The 20,470-nt window shown below is 48.6% G+C and overlaps 1 protein-coding gene and 1 long non-coding RNA gene across 7 annotated transcripts in view; one reads left to right on the top strand and one right to left on the bottom strand.

The window, feature by feature from the left end:
• The window catches only part of LOC146830241 (uncharacterized), a 649,260-nt gene that overhangs the window by 182,239 nt on the left and 446,551 nt on the right, over positions 1 to 20,470 (top strand). The gene's annotated exons all lie outside the window — the stretch shown is intronic.
• Positions 4,058 to 12,176, bottom strand: LOC146830242 (uncharacterized). Its single transcript, XR_014961140.1, has 2 exons — positions 11,992 to 12,176; positions 4,058 to 4,417 (listed from the first exon to the last, which is right to left on the bottom strand). It is a non-coding gene; the product is annotated as an uncharacterized LOC146830242 (long non-coding RNA).

Genomic DNA, 20,470 nt, shown 5'->3' with positions numbered 1-20,470 from the left:
TGAGTGACTGAACCAAAGGTTTTATTAACAGGAGGGAAAGAAAATTCAAATACACATTATTAGAAAAGGGAAAAACATGCTTTTGTTATCAAATTGTTTTGGTAAGTTGAAAAAACAAAACGATTTTTTTTTTTAACACAATACGGACTATTCTGAATTTGTAGAGATTGTTTCAGCGTGTTTGATGTCTTGATTTTTAAAGTGCTCCTTACTAAAACAAGTCGAAAATACATATAAATTAAATACACTGGGTAAGATTGATACTGAAAACAAGCTTCAAAACTCCCTGGAACATGCAGGATGCAAGAGGTACAGGTATCACACCTCCGTACAAGTACGTTTTCCGCCTTGTATTAATTTTACACATACAGCTTCACTGGGAGGTAGAAAGGTGCCTGCTAGTAAAATTCTCTTCATGATATTATATGTAAGGTAAAACAGATGATTGTTGACAAGTAACCTACACCCGGGTGGCTCAGCGAGCTAAACTCCTACCTCTGAAATATGCAGTACATAATATAATGTTTTATATCATGTTATGAATGAGATTATAATAATTACAGGGCATAGAAATGAAGAAGATGTGGTATTACATTGTTTATGAAGAGGCATATGATTTTTTTATGGCATTGTAATGTTTTTTCACGTCATCAAGTAGCTAGGAATAAAAGCCTACAGTATGTATCACAAACGTTTTCTTTTATTACTTAGAATGCAATTTATGTTGTATTTATCTGCAGTATAATTTAGATTTTCTTGCCATATTACTCAAAGAACCCTGCCTCATAATGTCCAGGCCATTGTCTCACAATCCGATGGACCTTGCATGGACCATTCGCATAATGTTTACTACACCAACTCTTTATCTCTCAGTGAGAAGAGTAGTTAGAGAAACAACTCACGTTGCCGCTAAGCTCACACATATCCTGAAGGAATGCAATTTCTGTGAATTCTTTGAGGCAATTCCACATTCCTTGAACATTACTTTATACATAAAGACACCATGCTGAAAGGCAATGCAGGAATGTGCTCATAGACCTCCTGAGGAGGTGGCACATAGTCATCTAGAGATGAACTAGTGGTCTAAAGGAGGAAACTATTCGGCTCTATGTTATGCATTGTTGGAAAATGAATTATCATTAGTGGTCAATTTGCAATTTGTAAACCTAGGGCAGCACCAAAACCTTATGCCTCCTCAGAGCAGGAGTAACAAGGAGACATGGTTTCATTCTCCTCTTTCCATGTCCGCTTCATTTTACCTCCATGGATTGTTTTTGCGCAGGAAGGTGCACAAAGACAATCATGCCATCAATGTAGACACACTTGCACAATGATTCAAGGGAGCCTGCATAGGCTGCAAATTGTGTGCCAGGACTGGTTGAAAGAACAGGAATGCACCGTATCTTGTACATATGGTGCATTCTGCCTTTTTTAAATGGCATAGGGCAGTGCAGCAAAAAGACCTGCTTTGCTGCCGTACTCCAAAGTGTTGTAAATGAGGCCCAGAGTTTGAAAGTATGGCGTGCACGCCTGCTTGTTGATGTAATTTCATGGAGTGCTTTATTCTGTATCACAGTTATGTTTCATCAGATTCATATATGTGCATGAGTTGCACAATTTATTGACTTATGTCTTTAAATCAATTAGGTATAGTCAATGCTGGTGCTATCACTGGCTATATCTCACAGTTCAAAGTGTGGCTTGGTAATATTGGAGTATTCATACAATTGTATGGTGTCATTTTCTGCACTTTTGGGTGATCCTTATTTCAACATTTGTGAAAGAGTTCGGAAGTATGGCGCTCACGCCAGCCTGCTGAGGTCTCTGCCGGCTTGTATTATTCCACATCATAAGTCACCGAAGGTAGGGTGGTCCTTTAGAGTTCTTGATATCTTTTTTGGGGATCACTCTTAACCTCATACTTTGAAAGGAGAAGTTGTACAGTACTTTAAATCTGATCACTGTCTCCTGGTACTCTCTCTCAGGTGGTCTGTGAACACACTAAGTTGAGCTACTCTACAATATGCCTCTGTCCTGGAAGAGAGAAGGCCCCCTCTTCACTTGGTATGATATCCTGGCTCTTTTATTTCCCCAAACAAATTCCGTAGTTATTCTGCCATCAGTACGACTGCAAACAGGAACAGAACTGTGGAAAAACAATTCATTTTTGGATACATCATTCGGCCCAACCACATTATCATGGTCTGGTCCAGATCTGGCAGAAGCATCCAAAGTTTTAAAATATGGTCAAAATGGCGGTGATCATCCCTTGCGCAGCAATGGAGCTAAACAGCCCCCTGGATCCACCTATGACGCCTTATCGATTGACATATCCTCTTCTCCCATGGCCCTCCTCAGCCCCCCTTCATGTTTCCTGTTATCTACTCAACATCAGTGAGTGGATGGTGTTGGTTATAGGGGACAGTAATGTGCAATCCTTGTTGATCTACTCCTTGGCCTTGGAGATGACACTTACGACGGATGGGAGGGGAATGGTCCTACCGCTGGCAGCAAAGTCGGTGGTTTGTGGTAATGTCATCTCCTGACCTCATTGTCCCCAGGCCTATACCCTCCAGTGGCTTATCATCATGTTGGCGGTTGTGCAGGACATTTCCTGGCTCCTTCATTCCTTCTGTTCCATTAGTTTTTCCTGGACTTCCTTTTTGAGTCTAATTGCAACAGTGCTTCATCAGTCTTAGCACAGAGAGCTGTGAACCAGCAGGAAAGAGCTGCTTGCCAACTGCAAGACCTAGGTTTAGAATTATATTCGGCCATTGCCTGAATCGTTTGTTATTCTAAGGTTGCTACAATGGCTCTTTAGGGTAGTAACCCTTTCTTATTATTGCTGCATTACATTTTAAAGCCTGTTTTTCTGTTTGTCCAAACCATACACTCTTGACACATAAAGACATATTTATGACCCGGTTTGTGTTGCTCTTGCACCAATGCAACATGATGCAAGAGCGAAGCAAGCTTTAGGTCAGATCTATGAGGCATTTGAGGCTCTAAATATCCGGAGTAACACAATACAGCACAAATCACTGCATTGCGTCGCTCTGCCCTGGGAAGGCATGTCATGGGCATCACATGGGTGTTCCCACGCAACTCCCATGGATAGTGATGCATTTCCAGATTTACAAGAACTTGTAAACCTGGGAATGCACCAAAATGATGTACCTGCCCAAGAGAGGTGTAAGGACGGAACACATCTTCGTTTCTCCTTTTTGCTTCCTCTTTCTAAGCAGCACAAAGAGAAAGAGCAACATTTACCTCTCAGTGTGGTTGCAGGAAGGTGTCACTTCCTGCACAAAAGCAATACAGTAAGGAACGCAGGTACCCATGCACCATGGTGCAAGAGTTACTACGTTGTGCACCAGCGCAGGGCAAAAAGTCAAGAATGCAGCGCTGCACTTTGCCACTATTTCATAGAAATTCCCCCTAATGCCAACCAGTATGATTGATAAGCGACTCATGTTATCCCTCTATGTCTTATGTAAGTTTCCCTATACATTAATTTACACACATATGATTTATTGTCTCTGAATAACATGTTTGTTTGATGTAAAGAGCTGTGACACTACTTTGAGATACCATTTAATACCTGTGAAGGAAGGGTTACCAAGAGATGTGGGCACCATTGGAGGGAGGTGGTGAGGGATGCATGGAGAAGAAGGTCATTGGGGGACCACCAACACAGATTGTCACACTGGTTACCACCAGAGTTAAAGCCAGCAATGGGGTCAGGTTCACTGTAGGTGATTTTGATTTAGTCGTGTGTTGAGGCTGTAAGTTTTGAGGATGCAGCCAGCTGACCGGTGGACCTCTGCCCTCTGAGGTCGCAAGGAAGGCTTTCAGCCTCAGCTCTCTACTGTGGGGTTACTGGTAGGCTGCAAGGATGATATGTAGTGGTGAGGATCACACAGTTGCTCTGATGACCTTATGGTTGTTTCCCTTGAGATGCTGTGCCCCCAGGCCTAGTTAAACCTGTACATTGAGGTGCAGAGGTTGGACCTGTGCTCGCCTGCCGCGCTTGGAGCTGAATGAAAAAGTGCATAGAAAACATCTTTGTGGGTCTTTATTTAACAATTACAAAGTGCCACAAAGCCTAGATTGAGACATGTGCTGGCAACAACAGCTTAGGGAAAGGAACCTTCTGTTTGTTGTTGATAAACAATAGAAAATGACAGCTGGGCTGTACTCATTTTAATTACCTATAGAAAACAGGCCAGCTTAAATGTAGTGCTTTATAGAAGAACACAGAGGACACAGGTATGTGCATTTTTATTCAGTGAAACAGATATTATTTCTTCACTAGTAATATTGGAACTGGTAATATTGCCTTTTCTCAAAATCACAGACAGCAGGAGAAGTGCAGGTGGACTGGACGCAGACCTTTCGGTGACCTTGGTCTCCTCAGCTAGGAGGAAACAAACAAGAGATCACGTCATGAGGGTTTAAGAGACAATAAATACAATTATTACTGACACCTAAAACAACCCTTTGTATTACATTATGACACAGACAAGGGTGTTCATGATTTCAGGTTACCAGGAGAAGCCCATATTAGGACCCTCCTCCCTTACCAGGAGATAGGGCAGTGGAAGTCACTCCAGACAGCAGCCTTTGCATCTTACCAAAGGTGCCCCAGGGGCACAAAGTAGTTCTGTGCACTGAAGACCGTGGGCGTGGTGAACACTGGAAGGTCAAAATTACTTTTCTAAATCTTAGTCTTAGTCTTAATCTGCATTCGATCAACCAAAAGTAAATCATAAAAGATACACAGAAAGAGTCAAACAAATGAAGAGAAAAGAGCAGGAATATTAAAAATATCTGCAATAAAATTCATGAATGACTACATTCAGAGGAGTAAAATAACAAAAAATCAATATAAGAATAGCAATGTATTATTCAGATGAGCTTGCAACCCCTTGCAAGTGGTTTAAGTGCACTAAAGTGCATTAATTCAGAAATGACATCATAATGAAGAACCGACAATTCATGATGCATATGGATCTCTATACAACATGCATTTAGAACATCATTCTCCTTCTTTGGGCTAAAGCGCAGTTCAGATAGCTAGCAACTGAGTAACGTGTCTTGATCGGTCAGTTGTAATATAAAGAATAGGACAGCCTTTTTGAATTTATGTCTACGCACCAATGGTAATAAAAACCTCCTTGTGAACTATTGATAATATCAACAAAAAAATTCAAAATGCAGTAAAGTTGGGCTAGATTGCTCGTCGCATGGCCAAATACCAATGGTAGCTGAGGAATATTGGCCCAGCGGAGAGCATATTAGCCAGCGAAAGGAACCTGAATCTAGCCAGTAGCGTTCTCTCGTACACATTTACCACATATAATAAATAAGGGACATTCGTTGGCACAGTCGGAAGGATACAATAATCCCTAACCATGGGTTTGGCCACTTCCATTAGTTCCCGAGAGGCCTGCCTATGGTTAACAAAGCTATCCTGGACCCAATATTTGCCCTTTTTCATGCTAGTCTCCAGTACTCAAACAAATGTGCACAACCAAGAGCTAGAGAACAATCCTTGATATTTTTTAGTCACGGAAAAGCGCTGGACAAATCCATAAATGCCAGATGTGTAGAGGCAACTTTTGCATATTCATATTTTGCCACAATAAGATGGAGGTTGAGGCACTGTAAAATCATCCCAAGCCCCTTTCTAAACCCATGCTGAGTTTGGGATAAAATGTTATTTTGTATATCCAGTCAAGAAGGTGATCCAGGACTACTCTCCCAAAAAATGTTTGCTGTAGAGTCTAGGAGAGCCATCGGACGGTAGCACGTTACATCATGGACATTTCCCTTTTTAAAAATGGGGACGATGATTGAGGTGCACCACAATGCAGGTACACCCAAAGAGCACACAGAATTAAATACGCAATTGAGGACCGGTGTCCAAAGCCCCGGGTTTTCCCTGAATAAATCAAGGGGGGCACCATACTGACCTGCGCCTTCTCGCACCGGGTATCAACAATTGCCTTAAGCACCTCTTCACAAAAATCAAGTTTTAAGCAAAAGGAGTCAGCCATCGGCGCTTCATCGGCAGCCCTATTGTCAGTAGCATACATCCCGGAAAAATGTACCAAGCAAGCCTCAGCCGTAATATGGACCGTTACTTTATCTTGGGAGGTCGAGGGAGATAAAACTGACCGCACTGTCTTCCAAAAGGCTTGAGGATCTTTGAGCGGACAGGCACTAACTATGGACTCCCAGTTCTCATCCTGCATGGCCGATCTCATTTTCTTTAGTGCCAGTTGATAAGTCCTTCTGTTTGCTGCAATAACAGCCTGGTCTCTGGGGGATTGTTTTAGGGCCCTACGCAAAGAGCCATTTGCGGCTCGACATTCTTTGTCAGGCCAATATTTAACATGGAAACATGGCTGAATATAGGGACTAGATAGCATCCCTTTAATCCATTTTAAAAGATCAATATAGTGACTTAGTGTAAGTGCTGGGTCACCTGTTTCTAAATTTCAGGCATCTAGCAGTGCTGAACTCTACAGACAACCTGGGACATGATGTGCTCCAAGTTCACAGTTCGACCAGCATCCTTCACGGTTAGCGTTTGGGAGAACAGAGCCTTAGGCTTATATTGCTTTTGCGGGCCTGCTATTTGCACAGCGATCGGCTTGTGGTCGCATATAGATCTGTGCAAGCACCTCACTACTCAAAATAGTTGATGACATACATCGGGAGGTAAAAACGTAGTCTATTGTTTTCCAGCGCCCTGTCCTGTAAAAGTTGGGAAATCTGAACCAGCAGAATTATGGGCCTTGTTGACAAAACGCGCTCAGCCAGCAGGGAAGACAGGGCACATCCCCTAGCGTCCATATCCTTGTGATCAACTTCTCGGGCAGATGGATCAACAATAGTTGATGACAGAGGGAGCAAATGCCCTAGTTCGGCGTTAAAATCTCCTGACACCAGCAGGTTAAAGGGACATTCAGCCGGGACCTCCTTCTCTACTAACAGGTCAATTACAGAACACCAACCCTGAAAATTACAATCGCCCTTGCCGGGAAATATTTTATTGTAGAAATTCATCATATAACACCCAGAGATTACCATTCCAGCAAAGGCAGAAGACCTGTGCCTCCCGCTGATCTAAGAGAAGGGGAGTAATAATACAGCCAATGCTAAGGTTAAACTAGGCTGGTAGTCCCCTTTAGCTCATCCAGTTGGCTCCGCTGCCGCTGGCAGAGTGAAGCATGTGTATCCATTGAAGGATCTCCCTTTCAGTTCCCAAGTTTCTTGCATAAAAACTGTATCGTAATCACGGATAAGGGATTGACAGCCTTCAATTAGGATTTTTGAGGCTGGGCCAGAAACATTCCAACTTACAAGGTGAAGAAGGGGAGAGTATTCAGCCCCTTCAGTCTTCGATATTCTAACTTCAGACCTTTCTTGTGAAGTCGGGCGATTAACATGGACTTGCGCCCTATCAGGACTACCGAAGCTTGATAAAGAAGGGGCAATAGAGAGGTGCGGGCCGGGTATCTCACTACTAATCACACCTCCATTGTCCAGAGCGCCTATGCAGACACGCTCCTTGCAATGCAGTCAATCATCATCCTCGAAACCTGCCAGGGCCGTATATCTCAGGAGTACTGGTGAATGTAGCGAGGATCTAGGAAATGTTCTAGTTGGCGCTATTGGTCCCTCTGTACTGATATTGGGGGTTGCCAGATGCCCCTAAGAGAAACAAGAGACAGGATCTTAACAGGACTAGTTTTAACCATACTAGCGCTTACTAAGCCCAATATGTTTTTGCGATTACGGAAGTTAATCACAATGTCCCCATTGTACTGTTTGCCCGACCCACTATTCCCCCCACACTTCTTGCCATCAGAATATGCAGATACCTTAGTGTTCAACCAGTGTATTGATTTTTTTCATAAGGACCCTTGTAGATTTTGAGCTATCAGCACGGAGACTGGGAACATTAGCTAACACAATTACACGGGGAGAAGACGCAGGAGGGAGATAGGTCACTGGGAGGGGAACCGGACTAGGTTGACAGCATTCAGCCTGATTAGCAATCCGCTTGGCTATTAGAGGTTGCGTTTCATTTTTCCATGAGGTTCCATTTAAATCCAGACCATTGACAGGAGTAGAGTTTGGGTTTACAATGGACCAACCACCCCTATGAACAGGGGCTTGGGACAATGGAGACACTGGATAGTACTCCGTTCCCTTGGAGCAAGTTGTTACCCTGGCAGCTGATGTCTCAGGCAGTTTCACCTCAATATGGGTGAGGCGATTGATGATAGGGTGCAGTTTAATATTCAGCAGGTCACCTAAATGCCTACTGAAGAGGTTCCATGATTCTTCTGTGATGGCCGATGGTTGCACAGGCAGATCCTCATTAAAAGGCCTTTTTACGGAGCACAGGTTTGCCCTTGGCTGTTGGAGGTTTATTAGCCACAGAGCTCACAGCTTTCCTCCTAAGCTTTGATTTAGGCCCAAAATCTGGGTCAGAGGCTTGGTCTGGGGACACCCTACAGGTAAGATTTGACTCATCTACTTGGACTATCACTGAATAATGTAAAGCACCACCCAAGCCAACTGGCATGGCATTGGTAGCTGGATGTTTAACCTCAGGGTTGGCCTCGGTAGCGGGAACAACTGGTGGACTTAATGCAGAAGCAATAGGTAACCTCAAGTAGGAAGTTTCCAGAGGACCACCAGAGGCATTACAGGGCCGGACTGGTGCAAAATTCTCCGAAGTGAGTGAAAGACATTGTTCCACCAATCTAATCTCATTAGAAACCGTGTCCACCGTCCATGTCTAGTAGTTGTCAATCGTGGAACGAGTACATGGTAGTGGGGCGCTAAGTGTACCTGAGGTGTCCTTCTTTTTTCCATGTTCGCGTGGCAAATGATGAAGCTGGTGTGATAAATAAAACAAGGGAAAACCCAGGACGTCCAGAAGGCCGAAACAATCAAAACATATAAACAGTACCTCTATTTAAGGAACCTCCTCAGTGATGAACCGGATCCCAGATGCAAAACGTCGGAGGAATGGCCCAGCCCAGCCTATTTCAGGCTATGACGGGCTAGGATGGGCCTGTCTTTGCCCGGTCTTTGCCCAGGCCAATCCCGGGCACGTCCTGCACAGCTGGATGGCTACCGTAGTTTCAATGCATTCCGGCGCCTGACCGGAATGTTGCGGACCATAAAAGGCAGAAACGGGACCTGGAGTCCCCATAGCTTATGGGGCAAGCATCACGTGCAGGGGGTGGTTCCCGTACTTTTATTGTGCTCCAGCACCTGACTGCAACGTTGCCGCCCCTCCTCCTCGCCCAAAAAAGGCAGCAGCAGGACCTGGAGTCCCCGTAGTCAATGTGGCAAGCGCACCATTTCTAACTCAAGTCCTAGAATAATTGGGGAAAGAGCATCTTTTACCCCAAATATTCCAGGAGGAGTATATAGTATTCCTGCTCCAGTCAGGGAATATTTAAGCGAAAGATATATATTGCCCAAGTATTTTTAGGAATGATTAAAAATTAGTAATTTTGAGCTCAAGGGAAGGAAATAAGGAACTTATTTATGAGAGGCCAGCGCCACTTTTTTAATTTGCATGACCTCATAGATATGGAGTAAGATGAAGCAGTGCAAGTCACTGCGCTGCCCTACTCTGCACCAGGGAGGTTCTACATGGGCATTGAACTGCGTTTTCCCCTGCTCACTTTGCCACTGAATTCAAGCTGGCCTGGCAGATGAGGGGTGTTAGCCCGAAACCGGTCCCAGGATGCTTGTTTCCAGTTCATGGAGGACCTGGCTTGGCAGTTCGGGCTGGACTGTTCCCATGAGGCACAAAGTCAAGACTGATTTGCATATAGCTGGGTCTGAACTGAGGTGGCGAAGTGAGCTAAAGAACGATGATGGATTCAACCTAGATCTGTGACTGAGGGTGAGTGTCTGAAAAGTTTCAGCGCTCCGTCCATCATCTCCTTGTGTTTGGTTCCCCCTGCAACACCCATGGATTTTTATACTGACCCAGATTTACTTAATCACGTAAACCTGGGACAGCACCAAAAATGTATACCACCTCAGAGCAGGCGTAACGAGGTAAAATATACATCTCGTTTTTTCCTCTTTCCATGTGTGCTGCATTCTGCAGCACACATAGAAAGAGAAAAACCCCTCTCTGGATTGAAGGAGCTCCTTCCTGCTCAAAAACAATCCTGCATGCAACACAGACAGCCTTGCACCATGTGCAGCTTATTTTGGATCTCCACGGTAACAAATGGAGTGCCAGGTGTGCCCTGGGACTGTGAGGTCACCTAAGAGAGAGAGTGACCTTTGACCCTGAAAACACTCACACATAGAAGCAGAATCAGTACATGTGTGGAATATTGTAGGGTTATGCAGAAAACCAGTGTTGGTGCAGCTCAGAATGTATTATGGAGTATAGCGTCTCAGCCTGTTTCTAGCCCATGTGGGTGCTGTCCCAGAAAGTGAATCTCAGGTCACGATGAATGCGTTGAATCTAACGGGGCTCTCTTCTTTCCAGAGCAACTCGACAGGAGCTAACGACCCCTCTGTGTGGGGTGGGTGAACCCCGGCTGATGGGAAAGAGCTGGTGTTGTTAAAGGGCTCTGTGTAAGTCACGGTATGATAATAATAATAATGTGATTTGTAAAGCGCCTAGCTATTTCCTTGCGGAGTGTCCCAGCACTAGTGTACTGACACAGTGGACGAGGGATCACCCAGTCTGATGGAAAAGCTCACTCTTCGCTAAAAAGCCAGGACTTTAACTTCTTCCTGCATAGGATTCCAGATGGGTCTTGCTGAATTTCCACAGGGAGGGTATTCCAGGCTTTAGGAGCTAGGAAACCAAAAGAACTGCCTCCTGCTCTGGCCCTTATGGATTTCAGGATGATGGGTCGTCTGGCTTCCGTTGGACTTAAGTTTCTAGTGGGCACATAGGGATGCACCATCAGCTGAAGGGAGTGAGGACCGGGCGAGGAAAGGGCCTTCACGCAATAACAGCGTGCTCTCAAAGGGACTCTATGCCTTATTGGGAGCCAGTGTAGTTTTCACAGCATGGGTCTGTTGTTGCCACCTCAAACTGTGGGTCTCCATGCATATTCCTGGAAATGTGTGTGAATTCCAAAAATCCAAGAAATTCAGTGCAGGCGGAGACAGATCTCTGCCTGTAACTTCTGGCTTTTGTGCGAACAGTGGCTTTAGGGTTTCAGTACAGATTTGCATATTTGCCAAAGGCAAATATTGGAATTGTAAAGCCTGAGTTATGGGGCAGGTTTCCCACAATATTCAGGGTCAAGGCTCAAAAGAAATGGGAGCAGATGTTTGGTGCCAGGTTCTGGTAAATTAATTATAAATACTGCCCCTGTGATGCAGGACTTGTTTGTTTTGCATCTTCAGTTGACCCTGGTTGACGGATCCCAGATCACGAACGATTGTTTTAGGTTGTGCCAGCCGGAAGAAGAAGTGAATCATTGTGCCCTGAATGAGGGAGGTCTGCTGCGATTAATGCAACATGCTCAGCTCCTCATGTTTTGGGATTATGGCACATCTAGATTAGGGTGATTGTGATTGCTACTGGAACTTCAAATACCATAGTTTACCACTGTGGAAAAGGCGTTAACATCTATCGACTTAGGCTCAGTGCCCTATATGGGTATGTACTGTCCAGTACTGAGTATTGCATTGTATTTTAATTGGATTTATATAGTGCTGACTACCCCTGAGGAAATGTCAAAGCGCTGTTTCTGCGGGTAACGTGCTACTCCAGAACCCAAAAAGAATTAATGGTGAACTATTATAGTGAACGATGAAATTATTAGAATGGTGGATATGTTAGTCTGAAAGCATTGAAATGTGGGCTTGTGTGCTTTATCATTCTTTAACATCCTGGACATGCTGCATGTATAGTGACACAGTGAGAAAGGGTTCTTCCAAGGGTTGCCTTCATCTAGTCTGACTACTCCTTACCTTACAGTGCAGCTCCGACCACCAGGGCGCTGATGCCCGCTGCCAGGGAGAGCAGTGTGTAGCTAATCCTTGCACTGGATGCACCATTGCACAGGTCAGACTTGCAGCAGGAAACTGTACCTGACCCACCTGGCACAGAGACAGATTCCTTTGTACAATCGGGAGCACAGACCTTGGTAACCACTGATGCTGTAAGGAAAGGAGAGGGTTAATCTGTAGGAACCCACTGCCTAAATGTCTTCAAATTTTAATATTAGATCCTAACGTGATTAAATATAAAAACTTTTTAGTCTCGATATCTCTATCGACTTCAATTCCTGGATATAAGAAAAACAAAACATGGCGTTTTATAATTATATCTATCAATAATTATTATTTACTAGTACACACCGTAGTTAAGAAGCATCATCACCTAAAATTGGTTACTAATCACGATTATAAAAATACAAAATCTGCCGAAAAATCTAGTTGAGGGGAGGAGTGTAATTACAACCTCTGAAATACCAGTTAAGACTAGCTATGGAATACTGCACTGCTCAGGGCCTCACACACAAACTCATTAACGAAATAAAAAATGCAATAATCTGTTCGCACGTGGCCACATCATTTGTGACTTCAAGAGAACAGTTAATCAATCAATCAATCAATCCCACATCTCCTTCGAGACAACGACTTTCCCGGAGAGCTGGAAGCACGCAGAGATCAACGCCTTACTAAAGAAACCCAAGGCGGACCCCAAGGACCTCAAAAACTTCCGACCCATCTCCCTGCTCCCGTTCCCGGCGAAGGTTATCGAAAAGGCCGTCAACAAACAACTGACCAGCTTCCTCGAAGAGAACAACATCCTGGACTCCATGCCAGTCAGGGTTCCGCAGCAACCACAGCTCCGAAACTGCCCTCATAGCCGCCACCGACAACATCAGGATCATGCTCGACAACGGAGAAACCGCGGCCCTGATCCTCCTGGACCTGTCAGCTGCCTTCGACACAGTCTGCCACCACACACTAAGAGAACGCCTCCACGACGCTAGAATCCAACAGAAGGCCCTGGACTGGACCACCTCCTTCCTCTCCGGAAGAACCCAGAGCATCCGCCTGCCCCCCTTCCGCTCCAAAGCCACCGAGATCATCTGCAGCGTACCTCAAGGCTCATCTCTCAGCCCAACGTTATTCAACGTCTTCATGGCACCACTCTCCCACGTCGCCCGACTGCACGACCTAAACATCATCTCCTACGCCGACGACACCCAGCTGATCCTCTCGCTCACCAAGGACCCCCACACTGCCAAAACCAACCTCCACGAAGGAATGAAGGCCGTCGCCGACTGGATGAGGAACAGCCGACTGAAGCTGAACTCGGACAAAACGGCGGTCCTCATCCTCGGCTCCACCCCCTCGGCCTGAGATGACTCCTGGTGGCTGACGACACTAGGAGCACCCCCTACACCCACCAACCACGCACGAAACCTAGGGGTCATCCTCGACTCCACACTCTCCATGACAAAGCAGGTCAACGCCGTCTCCTCCTCCTGCTTCAACACCCTCCGCATGCTTCGCAGGATCTTCAAGTGGATCCCCACCGAAACTAGGATGGTCACCCAGGCCCTCGTCAGCAGGAGACTGGACTACAGCAATGCACTCTAAGCAGGAACCCTGGCCAAACTCCTGAAATGTCGCCAACGCATCCAGAACGTCTCCGCTCGCCTGATCCTGGACATCCCCCGCCGCAGCCACATCACACCCCACCTGAGAGACCTGCACTGGCTCCCCATCAACAAGAGGATAACCTTCAAACTCCTCACCCACGCACACAAGGCACTCCACGACACCGGACCAGCGTACCTCAACAGACGACTCAGCCTCTACACCCCCGTCCGCCAGCTCCGCTCCGCAGACCATGCCCTCGCCACCATCCCCCTCATCTAAAGAGTGACCAGCGGTGGCAGATCATTCTCCCACCTCGCCGCCAAGACATGGAACACCCTCCCCATCCACCTACGGCAGACCGAAGACCTTCTATCCTTCAGGAGACTCCTCAAGACCTGGCTCTTCGAACAGTAGCAGCATCCCCCCCCCCTAGCGCCTTCAGACCCTCACAGGTATATGTAAAGTTGGGCCTCAGGCCCACATTGGTGAATGAATAGACGCAGACACCCAGTGAAGGTACATCGGTAACTGGCCTCGAGCACGTGCACTCCGGCTCCTTTATTGACGGGGCCACGTCACTCGTGACACCCATGATGGATGGGTGTGGGGTGCAGTGTGCCCAGCCCTCGAGGGAGTGGCTGGGGTTACAGCTTCCTGTGAGACACTAGAGCGTGTCTCGCAGGACACTACATTCCTCCCCAACTTTATTGAAGGACAAACAAAGAGTCAAGTCCAACCTGTGGGGAAAAACACAGTTGATGAAATACCACAGGGTCCATCAGCTTCTCGAGTCAGGTGGCAGGACGACATCAGACGTGGGCTGGTGACCTTGGCTTGCAGCAGAACCTTCTCTGCGGGCACTCGTAATTTAATCTGAGGGACTCAGGGCACGACCGCTGGCTTGGAGACGTTCGCTGCATACCGTCCGTTCGCTGACAATGACGTGTCTTGCATGGCTTCCTCTTGGCTGACGTCGGTGATGGTCTGTGGCGAGATCTACTAGTTTTTTTTGGTGGTCTGCGTCATGACCATGGACGGGGTCTAACGTGAGAGTTCACGGAGGTGTTGCTGGACCGACTGTCCCTGTGGAACACTTGGCTGCGACCGGTACCCTGTCGGTGGGGCAATGTCTCTTCTCGATCTCCCGCCTGGGGAGGCCCGTCGTCGGGGTTGCTGCGGGACTGTAGGAAGGCTGCGCTGGAGCCGTTGCTTGTGTGGCGTCTGGGGGCAGCTGCAGGACCGCCGAGGAGCCGTTGCTTGGTCGCACGCACTCGCTGTCGCTGTTCCGGTGTAGGCCAGGTTCACAGGTGGTTTTGGGTTCCATTTGGTCGGCTTGTGTGGCAACGGTTTCGGACTCCAGTCCATCAGTACTCGGGGAGTGGTGCTTGACGCATGTGTTGATGGCTGGCGTGGTGATGGCTGCCAGCCACGTGGTAAGTCGGAATTACAGGTGGTGGTGGCTTGCTGAGAGAGTTCGGATGTCAGGATGGACCTGGGCAGCCACGTGCCTCCGCCTTGCTGATGTTGAGCGTCCGTGGCGGTTTAACACGTAGAGTGTGTTGATCCTCTCTTGCCGGGCTTGGGAGCCACTGCCGACTCCCACTTGAGGCGGTGTGAGGACGGACACTCCAAGCAGATCTTCACCCGGGCATCTGCGGACAGGAGCAGGGATGCCACTTGACTCGGACTTCCGACACTTGGAAAGCGGCCGTTCACCTGGGGAGGCGTTGTGGAGGGACGCAGTTCGCGACTGCTGCGGCTTACATTCGGTTCTCCTGTGAGGCCGTGTCCAGGGACGGTGGTCCGCCTTGGTGGCTGTCAGATGTGTCAGGGTGAGCTCTTGGCTTGCTGTGAGTCCCTGGTCTTCTCCTTTTTCCGGTCTGTTCAGTCTACCTGTGTCTTCCGGTTTTCACAGGGCTGTCACTCTTCTTTATGCGCTTGGACCTCGCGGCGGCGCTGTCATGGCGCCGGCTTCTGATTTCGTTTCGGCGAGCTCCTTGCTTGCTGGGCGACGTGATGTCCAGTCGCGTGTCGCTGGCATTGGAGTGCCCGTTGCTGTGGCGGCCTGCCACGTGGAGTGTGAGACTCCTCTCTTGCCTGTCGTGGGTCACCGCCGACTCCATCTTGAGGCTGTGTTGAGGAGGACACTGTGTCACGGACACTGTGATGCTTTCGGGCCGCTGCGGGTGCGATTCCTCTCTTGCCTGTTGTGGGTCCCCGCCGACTCCATCTTGAGGCAGTGTTGAGGAGGACCCTGTGTTGCTTTCAGCCCACTGCGGGGCTTCGCTGGTGCAGTGGGGACGTGGTCGCTCTCTGTGCTGCATTCAGCTGTGCTTCGTTGCGGAGATGCTTCTATCCCCCAGGCGCCTGCCTGTGTTGTCGGATTCACTGATGTGGTCTTCTGCGCGCTTCGGACCACGTGCGTTCGGTGTTCTCCTTGGGCACTCTCTTCTGGCACTGGTGTGCCTATGGCATGGTTGGCGGTGGTGCCTGTTCGCCAGTAGGGGCGGGTGATGCAACCTCTTTCCCGGAGGTGGCATTGGGCAGCCACATGTGGCACGTGTTCTCTGCCAGTCCTGCTTGTGCTTGCTGTGCGGCTGGTCCTTCACTCTTGCTAGAGGGGGTTGCATTTGGGGTTGCTGCCTCAGTTTGGTCAGTGCTTGCTTAGGCTGGAGGAGCTTCGAGCTTTCTGGGGCCCTTGGTGATGTGTCACCATCTTTCTCCTTTGAGAGTCAAAGCAGCCCATTGGGGTGACGCGCAGTGCTCCCCATCTTCGTGTGCTTCCTTTTGGGGCTTACTGTCTTCCCGGGTATTGCTGCATAGAGACAGACACTGTAGGCCTCTCATGTGTTTTCCTCTTGCAGGGCAGCTGAGTGCCATCAGCTCTTGTGCTGGCTGTGCTTTGCAGCCTCAGTTCTGCTTGAGCGATGACGGTGCCGAGCTGTAGATGTCCCTGCCCTCATCCGTTAGTTTAGGTGGGGTTGGGTACTCTTCTCTGTTGGCGCGCTTTCTTTCTTTTCCCTTGGTGCTGTGAGCTCGGGCTGTTCTGCTTTCGGGCCTTTGTTCATGGCGGTGCGTGTTCGGGCTTCACGCAAACTCTCTGCGGGGTTACCAGTCTCTCTTTTGCGCTCCTTGTGCTGTGTCAGCCAGTCTGATGAAGTCGCACTTGAATAAGCCAGTGTTTTTTCTGATGTCTGGCATGTCTGTGCATCCACTTCAGGGCTTGACGGAGGTAGCATTCCAGGTATAGGTAACTAGGAGGTTTCTTGGCTCTCACCCGGTGCTCAGTTGCTTCTCTTCAGCCTGCTAGAGCGTCCCTAGGGTGCGTGTTGTGCACTATGCGTTAGCGCTGCGTCACCGGCTGTGACCTCTGCTTCTCACTGGCTGTTGCCTGCTCCTCTGTCTCTCAGGAGTTCGACTTGTGAGCTGTCTTGGAGGCGGATGCGCTGGTCCCTTCCTTTGCTGCTTACTGAGGCCAGAGCAGGGTTTATGTCTGAGTCTGCAGGGGGCCTGATGCAGCTAACTTGTTTGGCATGACCGCTGCTGCTAACCTCTCCTCTCACCCTCTGGTGTGTGCACACTGGTGGGTCCGGCAGGGGGGGGGGGGCTGCTAGCTGTTGCAGCACTAGTTGCATGTTCCCTGGGCTTGAGTTGTGCAGCACTCTCGCTGGGCAGGGGTGTCGGTGCGGCGTGTGGCCACCAGGTGGCACTGTGATTCACAGGTGCGGTGCAGGCATGCACCCGCGGTGTGGCTCCGTACCTGAGTGCTCTTCCAAGGCCGCAGCAGACCCTGGAGGAGCTCCGCCATGCTTCTTGGGGCAGTTGCAGTTCCACCACTGGCAGCCAGGTGGCGCTGGCTTCTCTGAAGCTGTCTTTTCGGTGAGGCTGATCAGGCGGGTGAGAGACGCAGTGCTGGGGAACTCATTGCCTGAGTTCCCGTCGGGGCAGCCGCATGGAGGGTCTCCAGTAAGTGTTGGCTTTCCCTTCCGTCACGTTACCGCTTAGCATGCTGATAGCTCCTTCCTGGGTGGCGGGTGTGCCTGTGATGAGCGTGAGGCTGTTCTCTCCCGTGAAAGAGACCACTTTTCTAAGGGCAGCGGTGCCGCTTTTGTTGCGCAAGGCCCTGCCTGTGCGGTGACGGAGGACAAATACTGTGTTCCCTGGCAGCTGCTAGGTGGCGCTACGCTCTTCGCTCCAGTCTCCCTTCGCGTCAACGGGCCTTTTCACTGACGGGCCGCATTCGGGTGCACGAACCGGGAGCACTCACTGGGGCGGCTCCCGCCGGCCGGTGGGACCTTTGCTGACGGGCTTGACAACCTGGAGGGCCGTGTTTCCCTTACGGCACCTCCGCGCTGGGGCAGCTGGTGGTGGAGATGGGTGACCCAGGCTCTTCGCACGTCAGCAGGTGAGGGGCTGAGTCCAGTGCTAGTGCTTCACCCTGGTTTCCGCTCTGGCCGGGCTACCCGCTTCCCCACTGTGTGGTCAGTGCTGGGTTTTCATACGTTGCCGCCTCGTTCGCGGTATCGCGCAGATGGTTGGCGGGAGGAGCTTCGCTGCTGCAGCTATGACGGTCCCCCTTCCCCCCACCAGGGTTGAGGCCGCCACGTTGTGTGGGACCGAGCCGGTGCTTACTGTGGTAGTTGCCGGTCAGGCCCGTCGATGCCCCGTCCAATGCTGTCCTCTCTGGTCGTGCCCAGCATCGGTGGTTCCGTGGCCTATGGGAGTGGGAATGGTTCAGCGCGTCTCCCCTGGCCAGGCGAGTGCCGATCGGCAGATGCAGTTGCAAACCGTGCAGGCATGTTAGTGCGGGGGTGCCCCAGTCCACGTTTCTCTGCGGGGCACACCGGGGAGCCAAGCGGTGCACACGCGGGGACAGACCCGCTCGTCGCCAGTGTAAAGTTGGGCCTCAGGCCCACATTGGTGAATGAATGGACGCAGACACCCAGTGAAGGTACATCGGTAATTGGCCTCGAGCACGTGCACTCCAGCTCCTTTATTGACGGGGCCACGTCACTCGTGACACCCGTGATGGATGGGTGTGGGGTGCAGTGTGTCCAGCCCTCGAGGGAGTGGCTGGGGTTACAGCTTCCTGTGAGACACTAGAGCGTGTCTCGCAGGACACTACAGTATGTAGTGCGCTTTACAAATGCTTTGATTGATTGATTCTCTGCACCTCCTTCACTCATTCTCCTACTCTTTATACTTTCTCACCTCTCTCGCGCACCTATTCTTACACTCTTTCTTTTCTAGCCCTCTCTTCCTCTCTCTTGTCGGAATGCGCCCCCCAACACTGCTCTCTCTGTCTTTTCCCTTACTTCCGTAATGTCTTATTTTCATGGATAATGGATTTTCAATAGCAGCCGCAGCAATACGATTTCTCTTCATACCAGTGAGGGTCTTGCTGTTTGTTTCTTCAGCGACATCCAGAGGTCCTAGAGTAGTATTTGTGTACTGAAAGCAAGATTTGTGGCCATATTTGGGATAGGCATTAGGGAGCGCAATATAGGTATCAATTTGACACAGACCATTTGTAATACTAGCCTAGCCTAAGTGATAGTGTTGCCTATCTATAGGGCAGCGAAGCACCTGCTCCGCTCTTCTGGGTGTCTTTTAAGGACTCTTTGTTCAGAATGATTTTAGTTCACAGAGATTGTTTTGCCGTTTCCTTACACCCTCCTACCACAACATGCTTGAAAGAGTGGGGCTTGCAAAACTGGTGGATTACGGGTCTGTTCACATGTTTATAAAGCGCTGCATGCCACAAGCATTTCCTCACAGCACTGTTTCTACTTGAACAAGGTCCTCGTAACGGTCCCTGCACTGCACTTATGGGTCTTTGTCCTTTTATTGCTGTGGTGACTGAATAAGCTGCACCCATCCCACTAACTGTGATTTAAAGCCATGAAAGGCCCCACTCTGTCATGGCCTACCCTACACCAAAACCGAGAGACAGTTGCCAACTGATAACAAGCCTGCTGGCAGTGACACAGGCTTTTGGTGCATACAGATAACCTGCAGACAGTAAGGGTTAACAAGCATTTACAATGCAATGGTCTCGGCATTGGTAAAGTTAGAGCTATTGGCATTGCTCATGACATTACTTTTGCTTATGTTTTTTTTTTTCAAACATTTAAAGAAACGGCATTGTCATGAGTAATGCCAATAGCTCTAACTTTAACAATGCCGAGACCGTTGCATTGTAAATGTTTTTTTTTTTAACATGCGCAGAAGCTTACGGATCCCTAGTTGCCTGACTTACCGGCCCACTTGCGGATGCCGCTGCCCTCGGTCAGAGACGTTTTAATGCATGGGCAAAGTGGGCTCTGGCCCAGGGCCCCAGCCTCTCAGGGGGCCCCCTGACAGAGTCAGCTCTGTTCTCCAGAGTTTTGCCCTAATGACCTAGAATATTTCTTAAACAGATTGTTTTAAATACTGTTTTCCTTTCATTTATTTTTTATATACCTGATGTGTGAGTCTAGTACAGCCATTTTGCAGAGAAATGTGGTGTTTATGTTTCATGCAATATACATAAAAAAAGTTTCTTTTAGATCAAAACAAGGCCTAACATATAAGAAATGGGAGGGCATCACAGAGATTATTTGCAGTAATATTGGTGAGCTGCTGCTGTGTTACAATATTGAAAACACACGTCACTATGCTTGAATATTAAGTGTAAACACATTTAGAGCCTTATTTATGAGAAGTGATGCATCGCTGTGTGAAAACAGGGATGCGTCACTTCTTAGTGCACCCTCCTTACGACATGATGGATGCGTTATATTTACTGTATGACGCATCATGTCGCAAGGAGTTACAGATACGTCAGTATTTC

The sequence above is a fragment of the Triturus cristatus genome, chromosome 5_1 (genome assembly GCF_964204655.1).
Source record: "Triturus cristatus chromosome 5_1, aTriCri1.1, whole genome shotgun sequence".
NCBI classification, from domain to species: domain Eukaryota; kingdom Metazoa; phylum Chordata; class Amphibia; order Caudata; family Salamandridae; genus Triturus; species Triturus cristatus.
Note: the sequence above shows the minus strand (reverse complement) of the source record. Positions and strands in the feature narration are given on the sequence as shown.